Source organism: Malaclemys terrapin, chromosome 1, assembly GCF_027887155.1.
Source record: "Malaclemys terrapin pileata isolate rMalTer1 chromosome 1, rMalTer1.hap1, whole genome shotgun sequence".
In the NCBI taxonomy this organism is placed as follows: Eukaryota; Metazoa; Chordata; order Testudines; family Emydidae; genus Malaclemys; species Malaclemys terrapin.
This window is the reverse complement of record NC_071505.1, coordinates 57,116,578-57,128,380: the sequence shown is the minus strand read 5'-3', so window position 1 is coordinate 57,128,380 and position 11,803 is coordinate 57,116,578. Positions and strand designations below refer to the sequence as shown.

Below are 11,803 nucleotides of genomic sequence, written 5' to 3'. Positions count from 1 at the left end.
TCCCTTAGATTGGGAGGTAACTGCAGTAGGGTCCTTGCCTCCTCCTTTTTGGTCCTGGGGAGGGAGAAAACAATTCCAAGAGTGCTTTACTCCTTCTACCCCTTCCCAGGAATACAGAAGGGGTAGGGGACACTCAATGGATTCTTCACCTCCTCTCCCCTTTCCCTGGCCTGTTGTTGCATGGGTGGAGTGCATTAAAGGTGGAACAGAGAGCAGAATGAGCCAGCCCTCCATGGAGAAAGAAGTGGTTCGGGACTATTTAGAAAAACTGGATGAGCACAAATCCATGGGGCCGGATGCGCTGCATCCGAGGGTGCTAAAGGAGTTGGCGGATGTGATTGCGGAGCCATTAGCCATCATCTTTGAAAACTCATGGCGATCGGGGGAGGTCCCGGATGACTGGAAAAAGGCTAATGTAGTACCCATCTTTAAAAAAGGGAAGAAGGAGGATCTGGGGAACTACAGGCCAGTCAGCATCACCTCAGTCCCTGGAAAAATCATGAAGCAGGTCCTCAAGGAATCAATTATGAAATACTTAGAGGAGAGAAAAGAGATCAGGAACAGTCAACATGGATTCACCAAGGGGAAGTCATGCCTGACTAACCTAATTGCCTTCTATGATGAGATAACTGGCTCTGTGGATGAGGGGAAAGCAGTGGATGTGTTATTCTTTGACTTTAGCAAAGCTTTTGATACGGTCTCCCACAGTATTCTTGCCGCCGAGTTAAAGAAGTATGGGCTGGATGAATGGACTGTAAGGTGGATAGAAAGCTGGCTAGATCGTCGGGCTCAACGGGTAGTGATCAATGGCTCCACGTCTAGTTGTCAGCCAGTTTCTAAGGCTAAGAACCCTCTTCTTCCTAGACAGCTGTCTTTCAGCTCCTTCTCTCTTCAAGGTCCTGATCCCACTACAGCATTTAGACTGTCAGCTGTCGCCTTTATTTACTGGCTGGTCACCCAGGCTCAGCCAATCAGTTTTGAGCTTTCTGCTGGCTCTGCCCAGTCATGTATACCTACATGTGACTAATAGCTCCTCCTCTTCACCAGAAGTCCCTATGTATTCCTAAGGGCCACAATATAGTCTATGGAGGTTTTTCAGATGATCTGTGGACAACCCCTAGCTACTTCCTATTTGGAAGCTGTATATATTTCTATGGGCTACAATGTATCCCTATGGAATTTTGCTGAGTCATTCCTACAGGACGTGAAGTTTACGATTTCATCACAGGAAGTGAAATTATAACATCATAGGTAATGGACCCCTATATTTCTTAGAAATGGAATCTTCCACTACATTACCTTATAGTTGCCATTACTGGATTTTCTAATTTAAACTATTATTAATTTCTATTTAATCAAAGCCCTATTCTTAAAACTAATCACTACACTAAGCATCCCAAAGGGTTCTGACACCACCACAACTCCTTTTATATCCAATTAAGCAAATTATAATTTTTCCAATTGTTAAACCCCCTTCCCGACGTTTTTCTGCAAACCTTCAATTTAAGGCAATTCAGACAACTGAAGCAAAATCTTTCGTCACACCCCCTCTACACTCCCCTCATGTAAAAATGGTTCTGTCTGCTCCTTTTCCTGATCCTCCCCTACCCAAAAACTCACCTGGGATCCTGAGTGGTGTGGGGGAGAGCTGTGTCTGCCTCCTGCTGCAGTTCTGATTGGCTGCTCTTCCCCAGGAGGCGTGAAAGTGGGGAAGGTGGCCAATCAGAGGAATGGTTCTCCCCTGGGCTGGGGTGAAAATCTGTGAGGGCTAGAGTTTCTCAGTTATTGGGAGCTGTTTCAGCAGAGGCCACAATAGTACTACTTATCATAAATTCGTGGGAGTTGGCAATACTCCCAGCCTTGCATCACAAGAGCATTATAATGATCTAAAATGGCAAAACTCAATAATATAGGAAGAGTAAATAACTGTATAATATGCCCTGCAGGTTGTAAAGCTTCACCTCGGAGACTGGGCAGCCAAACATGCAGCAGCTTTCTCCTCACATTATCTCCCATCCTGACCGCCGCAGCTTCTTTATTTCTGGCCTCCCTCTTTCCTAAAGTGCAGCCTATTCAGAATGCAGCACTGAAAATCATCTTCCTCACCTACTGCATGGACCTCTTTTAATTGCCCACTGCCTCCCACACTCATACACACAGTAGTTTCCTCTTATCATCTGTAATAAGGGATGAGCCAAAGCCCATTGAGGACACAACAGTCCATTGATCTCTATGAGCTTTGGGTCAGGCTCTAAATTAAGATTATTTCCTTCACTTTTAAGATTATGCACAACTACATCCCCTCTTATGGCTTTACTCTTGTTTCTATTTCCCCTTCACCCTGCTAGTGAAACTAATTTCACCTAACCCATCATCATTGTTGACCCTTCTTCCATGCTGTCTCCTATAACAGAAATACCTTCCTATCCCAGTGCAACAGGCATCCATACTTACTTTATTTAAGTCCCTCTTGGGCCACTAACATAATCCACTTGCTCGCTCATTACCGAGTATCTTCTAGCCAGTGGAGATCACTCTGTGCCAGTTCAACATGTAGAAGGGCTCCATAACCCCCCAACATACAGGAAAAAGAAATAATATCTATCCTGAGATCAGAAGGAACTGGGCTCAGGAAACAGCCATAGGATACAGGGAAGCAGGAGTAGCAGGCTGGAGGTATCAGCCTGGGAGTTGGCTGCAGAGGGAAGGCGGGGCAGCAGGAAGCCTGGGAACTGGAGGTGAGATCCAGGCAGTTATGCCCCTTTGCTAGCAGTAGACCAGCAGTTACCACAGCAGGAGAATACAGGGCAGTGGTCTTCCGGCAGAAGGGCAGGGTGGAGGAGTTAGAAGACACAGTTACCCTTATACTCCTGTATTGGACTGCTCTTAGGGGCTGGATTAGGAACTGCTGGTTTATCTGTATTTTACAGTCATTGTACCTAGGGCAATTGTACCTTTTAGTTTTGGTAGCTAGCCAAGGAATCCTGTTATTCAAAGTGTGTGCGTGTTTATGGGAATTCAGGGAAGGCTGGCGCCTGGAAAGCATTTGGGCCACCTTACCACCAAGCATGCGGTACACAAAACACACTACCAAATGTGTGGGTACCAAAACACTCATAGGAACAGCCATACTGGGTCAAACCAAAGGTCCATCTAGACCAGTCTCCGGTCTTCCAATAGTGGCCAATGCCAGGTGCTTCAGAGAGAGTGAACAGAACATGTAATCATCAAGTGATCCATCCCCTGTCACCTATTCCCAGTTCTGGCAAACAGAGGCTGGGAACACCATCATGCCTAGCAACCAACAATGGACCTATCCTCCATGAATTCAGTCTTGGCCTCCACAACATACTCTGGGCAAAGAGTTCCACAAGTTGACTGTGCATTGTGTTAAGAAATATTTCTTTTTGTTTGTTTTAAACTTGTTGCTTATTAATTTCATTTGGTGCCTCCTACTTCTTGTGTTACAAAGAGTAAACAACACTTCCTTATTTACTTTCTCCACGCCAGTCATTTTATAGACCTCTATCATATCTCCCCTTAATAATCTCTTTTCCAAGCTGAAAAGCCCCAGTCTTACTCACAGCAACACCCTACAGTGGGATCAGTTACAACTGCTGGTATCCACACACCATTATGTTAATACTCTATTAGTAATCATGGCTACTTATGATGTATCATTGCCTTTGCCAGCAGCCAAAGCTGGCATATAGTTGTCTTAGTCTAACCAGGTTGTAACCATGGGAAGCGTGTGGCTCCGGCATTTGGGGAAGCTGGCATGAGCACCGGAAGCTCCCCTGGTGCCTGGCCTGTGGCTCCGCTCCCGCTCCACCCCCACTCTGCCCCATGCTCCACCTCTGCTTCATCCCGGAGCCCACCCTTGTTCCACCCCCACTTGGCCCTAGCCCGCACTCAGCCCCCCACCCACCATCACTCCTCTCCTCTATGGCGGAGGAGAGGAGCAAGCGGGGGGCCTCGGGAGTGTGTGTGTGGGGGGTGGAACATGGGCGGGGTGGAGGAGAGGAGCAACTTGGTGAGCAGCAGATGGAGGGGGGCTCGGGGGAAGGGGCAAAGCAAGGACAGGCTGGGGTGGTGGGAACAGAAGCAGTGTGGGCAGGAAGAGACGCAGCATGGGTGGGGCCACAAGGGAAGAGCAAGAGCAGGGCTTCGGGATGGAGTACAGGAGGGGCCCCAGCCCAGGCATCTGCGCTCTCAAAGGCACCGGGTCGGAAGCTGTTTGGCGAGGCTTAGCCTCCCCTGGCCTATTATACCCATTGCCCATGGATGTAACAGTCATTTTGGGTGGGTAAGGACTCAACCATGTCTCTATAATTAGGATAGCCAGGCCTAACTCCCCGCTCTCTGTGCTACATCAGAGTGCATTGCCCTATGTGTGCTGTTGGTACCACTCTGCATGCATGTCCTCTGAGCTCTTTCACTCCTACTGAAGCAGTATGGAAAAAGCTACCCAAAATTAACTGATTCAAACACAGCAAACATGGTAGGTGTAGATGGACAAAAATGCATGACAGATGATTATGTTGTGAAAAAAAAGCTGTTGAATAGCACAACTTTATGTTTGTTGTGAATAGTTCAGATGACAGTATGACTAGCCAGATACCTGTAGCACAGTTATGGACTAAACCTTGCTTCTTCCACAAGACCCACAAATATTAACCCAAACTAGTAATTGTTGTCACCACTCCATTTTAAACAAATCAAAAAATTCCCCAAATTAGCATAATTTTCGGTGTCTTGCGTGTGCAATTACTGTAGATGTATTTTTAGTTCATAAGCCCCTTGTGGGAGGAACTGTGTCTTGCAAAGCACTATGCACTTAATTGTTGGCACTCAACAAATAATATAATAATAAACATTGTTACAATGAGGTAATCTGTTGGGCACACATAACTAAGAATCTTGTGTCTTTCTTAGACTATTAGGGCCCAATTCTGCAAGGCCCAAAATGCTGGATGTGACTTTGTCCCAACATCTGCAGCAAATTTTTATGCTATGCAAACTCTGAGGATCGGAATCACATAGGGACTGAATAAAATTTAATAAAGTAAAGGAGGGTAATGTAATTAATACCAATCAACATGGGTTTGTAGAAAATAAATCCTGTCAAACTAACTTGATATCTTTTTTTGATGAGATTATAAATTTGGTTATTAAAGGTAATAGTGTGGACAAAATATACTTAGACTTCTGTAAGCCATTTGACTTGGTACTACATTGACATTTTTATTAAAAAACTAGAATGACATAAAATAAGCATGGCACACATTAAATGGATTAAAAACTGGCTGATAGTCTCAAAATGTAATTGTAAAAAGGGAATCACCATCAAGCCAGTGTGTTTCCAGTGGAGACCTGCAGGGATTGGTTCTTGGCCCTATGCTATTTAACATTTTCATCAGTGACCTGGAAGAAAACATAAAATGTTCATTGATATAGTTTGCAGATGACACAAAAATTGGAGGAGTGGTAAATAATGAAAAGGACAGATCTCTGATTCAGAGTGATCTGGATCGCTTGGTAAACTGGACGCATGCAAATAATATTATATTTTAATACAGATACATGTAAATGTATACATGTAGGAACAAAGAAAGTGGGCCATACTTGCAGGATGGGGGACTCTGTTCTGGGAAGCAGTGACTCTGAAAAAGATTTGGGGCTCATAGTGGATAATCGGCTGAACATGAGCGCTCAATGTGACGCTGTGGCCAAAAGAGCTAATGTGATCTGGAGATGCATAGAAAGGGGAATCTCAAGTAGGAGTAGAGTGGTTATTTTAAATCTATATTTGGCACTGGTGCAACCACTGCTGGAATACTGCCTCCAGTTCTGGTGTCCACAATTTAAGAAGGACGTTGATAAATTGGAGAGGGTTCAGAGAAGAGCCACAAGGATGATTAAAGGATTAGAAAATATGCCTTATAGGATAGATTCAAAGAGGTCAAACAAACTCTTTAGTTTAACAAATAGAAAGTTAAGGATGACGTGATTACAGTCTATAAGTACCTGCATGGGGAAGAAATATTTAGTAATGGATTCTTCATGCTAGTAGACACAGGTGCAACACAATCCAACAGCTGGAAGTTAAAACTAGACAAATTCAGACTGGAAATAAGGCATATGTTTTTAACAGTGAGAGTAATTAACCATTGAAACAATTGAGCAAGGCATGTGGTGGACCCTCCATCACTCACAATTTGTTTTTCTAAAAGCTCTGCTGTAGGAATTATTTAAGGGAAGTTCTAAAGCTGGGGTCTCATACACACGGCCTGCGGAGTTATTTGCTGCGGCCCGCCAAGCTCCCCACGCCCCCCCGGAGTTATTTCCTGCGGCTGCCAAGCTCCCCTCACCCGCCGCCCCCCTTCCTTCCCAGCGTACCGTGTCCATGCTCCTCTGCCTACCTCCAGGCACTTTTTGCCACCAAACAGCTGTTTGACGGCGCTTAGCACTTTCCAGGACAGAGGAGGGAGGAACCACACACTCAGGGGAGGAGGCGGAGAAGAGGTGGAGCAGGGATTTGGGGAAGGGGTTGGAATAGGGAGGGGGCAGAGTTGGGGTGGGGACTTTGGTGAAGGGGATGGAATGGAGGCAGGGCAGGGCCTCATGGAAGGGATGGAGTTGGGGCAGGGCTTTTGTACCTTTATATGAAAAGGTGTCAGTGATGTGGCCCCTGGGCCAATGTACTAGTCCTCATGTGGCCCTTGTGGTGATTTGAGTTTGAGATCCCTGTTCTAAAGCCTGTGTTTTAATTACAGGAGGTCAGAGTAGAGCAAAAGTTCTGAAACTGTGGGTAGAGACCCCAAAGTGGGTCATAACCCCATTTTAATTGGGTTGCCATGGTTGGTGTTAGACTTGCTGGGGCACGGAGCCATGGTGAAAGCCTGCTCCACACCACCCTGTGTGGTGGGGCTCAAGTTACAAGCCCCCCACCTGGGGCTGAAGCCCTTGGGCTTAGGCTTTGGTCCCCCCCCAGGGGGCAGTGAGGCTCAGGTGGGCTCAGATTTCTGTCCCCCTTCCTGGGGTCATGTAGTAATGTTTGTTATCAGATGGGGGGTTGCAGCACAATGAAGTCTGAGAACCCCTGGAGCAGATCATCACAAGGCTCCCCTCTGACCTTGGAAACTAGGAACCTGGGTAAATCTGTGCCTTGCCCAACCTGCTTGATCAAATCTCTCCTCACGAGCCCCGTGCTCACACAAGGGGAACCAGCCAAATACCACAACTACCCACTAGCACGAACACCGCTGTTTGGTCTCCTGAACACCGTAGGGCGAGGCCGCCCGCCCTACACATGCCGCTTTGTGCGCCCTATGGAGTCGGCTGAGGGGCCCCCGTCGCCAGCGCCCCGGCAAAGGGGGAAACGCCCCGCTCCTACGGGGGCGCCTGTTGCCATCAACCCCGCAGCGCTGGGGGCAGCAGGAAGCAGCCCACGCTCTGCACGAGCCGCAGCGAGACTCCCGCCACGGCTGCCAGCCGCGTCACTGCGGCCTCCGCAGCTCGGCACCGCGCGCACCAGCCCGCGCTCCCCCCGCAGGTTTCAGCCCGGCTCATTGGCCTCGCTCCTCTCCCTGCATCTTCCTATCGCAGCAGCGTCTGATTTCCCCCGCCCTCCGGAGCTCGGAGCCGGAGGACCTTTCCCAGAATGCCCTTGGAGGCGGCGCGCGGGGGCATGGTTGGAGGCGTCTCGTTGTCAGGTTGCGCCGCCCGCCGCCACGCTGTTCATCTGTCGCAAAAGGCGGTTGGGCAGCGCCGCCGCGCGGCTTCCGTGGGTGCTGCGCAGTCGCCGCCGCGCACTGACATGTGGCCGGGGAGCCGCTGAGGAGCGAGCGGAGCAGGCGGCGGTGGCGCAGCGCGCTTGGAGCCCGCCCCTCCTCTCGCGGAGCCTTTAGGCCGGGGACGAGTTCCGGGCTTCAGCCGCGGAGAAGCGACCGCGGCGGCTCCCGGAAGCCCCGAGGCGGAGCCTCCATGTTGGGGAAGCTGGCAGCGCGGCAGTGACCGGGCCCTGTGGGGACGCGGGGCCTCTACGGCCGGAGCCTCCGATCCTTGGCGCCAGGTACGCCCGGGGGGGCGGCAGCCCGAGGAGGGGCTGGGGGCCTCTTAGGGCCTGGGGAGCGCTTGGGCGGTGTCGCGTTTCCTGGGACGCTGGTTCCCGGCGAGGGGGCGCAGGCGGAGGGACTCTCGGCAGCTCCCATGTTACAAGTGAAAGTAGTTTGAGCCGGTTCCTCCCGGGAGGGCTGCGGGGCGACTCCCCAGCCCCGTGTTGGAGGCGGCAGCCCGGCTCCGCGGGGCCTTCATCTCAACTCGAAGCCCACCGGAGAGTTACGGTCTCTAGTTCCCCGTCGCCGGGGCAGCAGGCGGGATTTGGTGCCCAGCCCGCTGCGCCCCCTCCCCTCCCGCCGTGGGTGGAGACTGACGCGAGCCGATCGGATCAAGAGTTTAAACCCAAACGTGACAGGCCGTTGTCCTGCAGGCCCTGGGCTTGGGCGCGCTGCGCTACTCGGGCCCTTACCCGGCTGGCTGCGCATCTCCCCGGGGCAAGAGGGAAAACAAAGGGGATCAGCGGCTGGAGTAACTGAGCTCCCGAGACCCCGGGCCAGCGCCGGCCTCCGAGCCTGCTCCCGGGCACTGCTCCTCGTCGTCCCCGCTCCGCCAGCATCCGGGCAAAGCTTTTGTTACACAAAAACAAACCACCAAAACAAATCCCGACTGTACGTAATCGAGATAGGCACGGACCAAGCTTTGTTAAAATCGCATGTGTACAGCAGTCCCGTGCACTGAGCTAAATGTTGCTCCCGTTCGAGTCGATCAAAATCTTTTCTATCTAGATCACTTTTGTAATAAAATGTCTGGGTACAAGCTTTCTGTATTGGTATCACCATATCAGCACATTGCATTCAGGCACCAAGAATTAGATTAAAACCTGAATTTGTAGTAAAGTTAAAAGGAGGGACTTGGGATTTATTATGCTGGAGTAAATCAGGAATAATTTGTCATTGGAATTACACTGGGCTAAAACTGGTAGTGAGGGAAATTTGACCCTTAAATCAGTGAGACTTTATACTTGAGTTTTGGAGGGAATGTAGTGGTGGTCAGCCAGTGTCCTATATTTTATTTATTTATTTTTTTTGCTTGATATCCATTAAAAGAATGTTGTTGGACAGAGGAGGCCCCAGGTTTAAATGTACATATATATTTCACATTCTCTAATATTAATAAAAGTAACAGTAGTATTTTATGCTTATTTAAAATTGAGAGTAATTTTCAGAGACTTTAAAATCTGCAGTGTTTGTACTACAGATGCTATGAACCTAAATATCCAAAAAGAGCAAAATACAGAAAGTAAATAGTGAAAAGTAAGGTAACTCTTTTGTGTTTAGTAATCTTATGTGGTATTAGTGTAATTGGTAAGGAAGCTTCTTTTAAAATATAAATAGACACTATCCAGACAGTTCATTTGTGAATTTTCTGTACTGCTTCACTGCTTATTGGAAAACAGGTTTTTGTGCTTCATATAGATTTTAATTAATATGTATTTATATTACAATAGTGCCCAAAGGTTGGGTGCCATTGTACAGATTTAATAAATGACAGCCCCTGCCCCCAAAGAGTTTACTTTCTAAGAATTATCTGGGATGGAGGGTCCAGTGCAACTTGACTTTTTTTAAAAAAAGCTTCATGCTAAATATAAGATTCTTAATTGCAGCAATAAAACTTTATATTTAAGTTAAAATTTAAAGATTCAGCTGAAATTTTAAGTGGAATGTAGCACAGTGCAAACTTTGATATCAGGTATAGCAGTCCAATAGTTGCATTACAGTTAAGGTTGAAAAATACTTATATTATGCTATTTTCTAGGTTCTTAGAACTTTCTGAAAAGCTTAGCCTTTGGGCTCTTATCATTTTGGGATTTTACCATTTAAAAAAAAACAAATTTCAGAAACTTTTCTTTGAACTTTTTCATTTTAGGAGTTCAGTGAGGAATGAATTCTCGAGAGAAGAGAGGTTTCAGAGGGGTAGCTGTGTTAGTCTGTATCACCAAAAACAACGAGGGGTGCCACAAGGACTCCTCGTGTTTTTGCGAGAGAAGAGAATTAGTGCAACTCTCATACAAGGCATGGCTCTTTGCTTACTAGTAATGTGAGCCCCGATCCCATATATACAAACTCACAGATTCAGCTGCAGCGCTTGGGAGCATTGTTTTGCTAGCTTATACATGTACTTGGTTATCTGCACATTGAAATAACCAATTACACGTACATAATTGCATATGCAAATAAATCTATAATCAGTTATTGTTCATGTAATGCATATGCAACATGAAATGAAACTATATCACGTGTAAAAGTGGGTTAAATGTGGTTCCTGTAAGGGACTAGAACTTATATATTTCCTAACTTTTTTCTGTAAATGCCTAAATATAACATTGCATTATTGTATTTTTTTACCTTCTAATTATCTGATTGGACTACAGAATTGTCTCTGTGATATTTTACACAGTTTCACTTTAAAGATAGATAAAAATTATATAAAATCAACAGAACTTTATTTACCAGTTATCTCAGCAGTTTTATAGCTTTTTAGGACTTTTATACCAGTGAGTTGATATTCAGTAAGTCTAAAAAGAGCCCAGGGGACTAACTCAATTATTTTTTTGCACAACCACAGCATCATTCATATGATCATTAACACATTTGGCTTTTAATGCAACTTTTTCTTAAGGGGATTTGTCTTTTAAGGGAAAGACACCTAACTTAGGGCTAGCATATACTACTGGGCTATATCAGTGCAGCTGCACCGATGCAGCCGCTCTGCTCTAGCGTGTCTGGTGAAGACTTGCTATGCCGACGGGAGAGGGGCAAGCTATGTAGGCAGGAGAGCATCTCTCACCAACATAGCATGGTGTAAATACTGCTTTAAGTCGATGTAACTTAGTACAAGATGAGTTAGACTACTTCATATCCCTACAAAGTAAAATTCAAGTACATTTTAGTTAGTGGCTTTTTCACACTCTGAGGGATGTAACTTGCATCAATTTAAGTGGTAGTGTAGACAAACCTTTATCAGAGTGGTACTGTTTGATGCCTACACCTAAAACTTAGGTCATCTTAACGGCATAGCTCACAGTTGTGAAAAATTTCACGCCCTGTCAGACATAGTTAGGTTGACTTACTTCCCCCCTCACTCCCAGTGCCTTTGTAGATGCAGCTAGGTCGAATGAAGAAGTGGATTACCTATGTCAACGGAAAAATCCATCCCATCGATGTACGAAATGTTTACGCTATTGTTGCAGTGCTGTGGCTATGTTGCTGTATTGCAGACATACCCTAAAAGATTTCAAGCTTACTGTAAGGACGAAGAGTGGAGTAAATCCTTACCTGCCCTACTCTTCATATATAAATAATAACCTTGGCAACAGTAATTAAAATATCATGATCTTGAGATGAAAAGACAAATTAATATCACTAACTAAAATGTACTTGAATTTTACTTTGTAGGGATATGAAGTAGTCTAACTCATCTTGTACTAATTATTGTGAAATTATATTTGGAAGCCTAAAAATGGGAAAGTTAGTTTGTGCCCTCTTTGGTTGCTTTATGAAGCATAAAGAAGCCTTGAAAAATATTTTTCAAATTCTTTTTCCACTTGTCTTTTACCTTAGAAATACCATGAAACACAAGTTTTGTCTTTCCTTTTTTTTACTAATGGTCTCCTTGGAGGAGATCCTGGAAGTGGATTGGGAGCTTCCACAGTCTTTTATTTAGAGATCACAGTGTTGAATCT

At 46.3% G+C, this 11,803-nt stretch overlaps 1 protein-coding gene across 3 annotated transcripts in view; it reads left to right on the top strand.

Moving 5' to 3' along the window:
• Window positions 1-7,551: 7,551 nt before the first annotated feature.
• The window catches only part of SCAF11 (SR-related CTD associated factor 11), a 70,376-nt gene continuing 66,124 nt past the window's right edge, over window positions 7,552-11,803 (top strand). For 2 of the 3 annotated variants that reach the window (XM_054024915.1, XM_054024906.1), the window contains exon 1: window positions 7,552-8,074. The gene's annotated coding sequence lies outside the window, so the exon portion shown is untranslated. The remainder of the gene's footprint in view (window positions 8,075-11,803) is intronic. The other variant, XM_054024900.1, reaches the window with a different exon arrangement.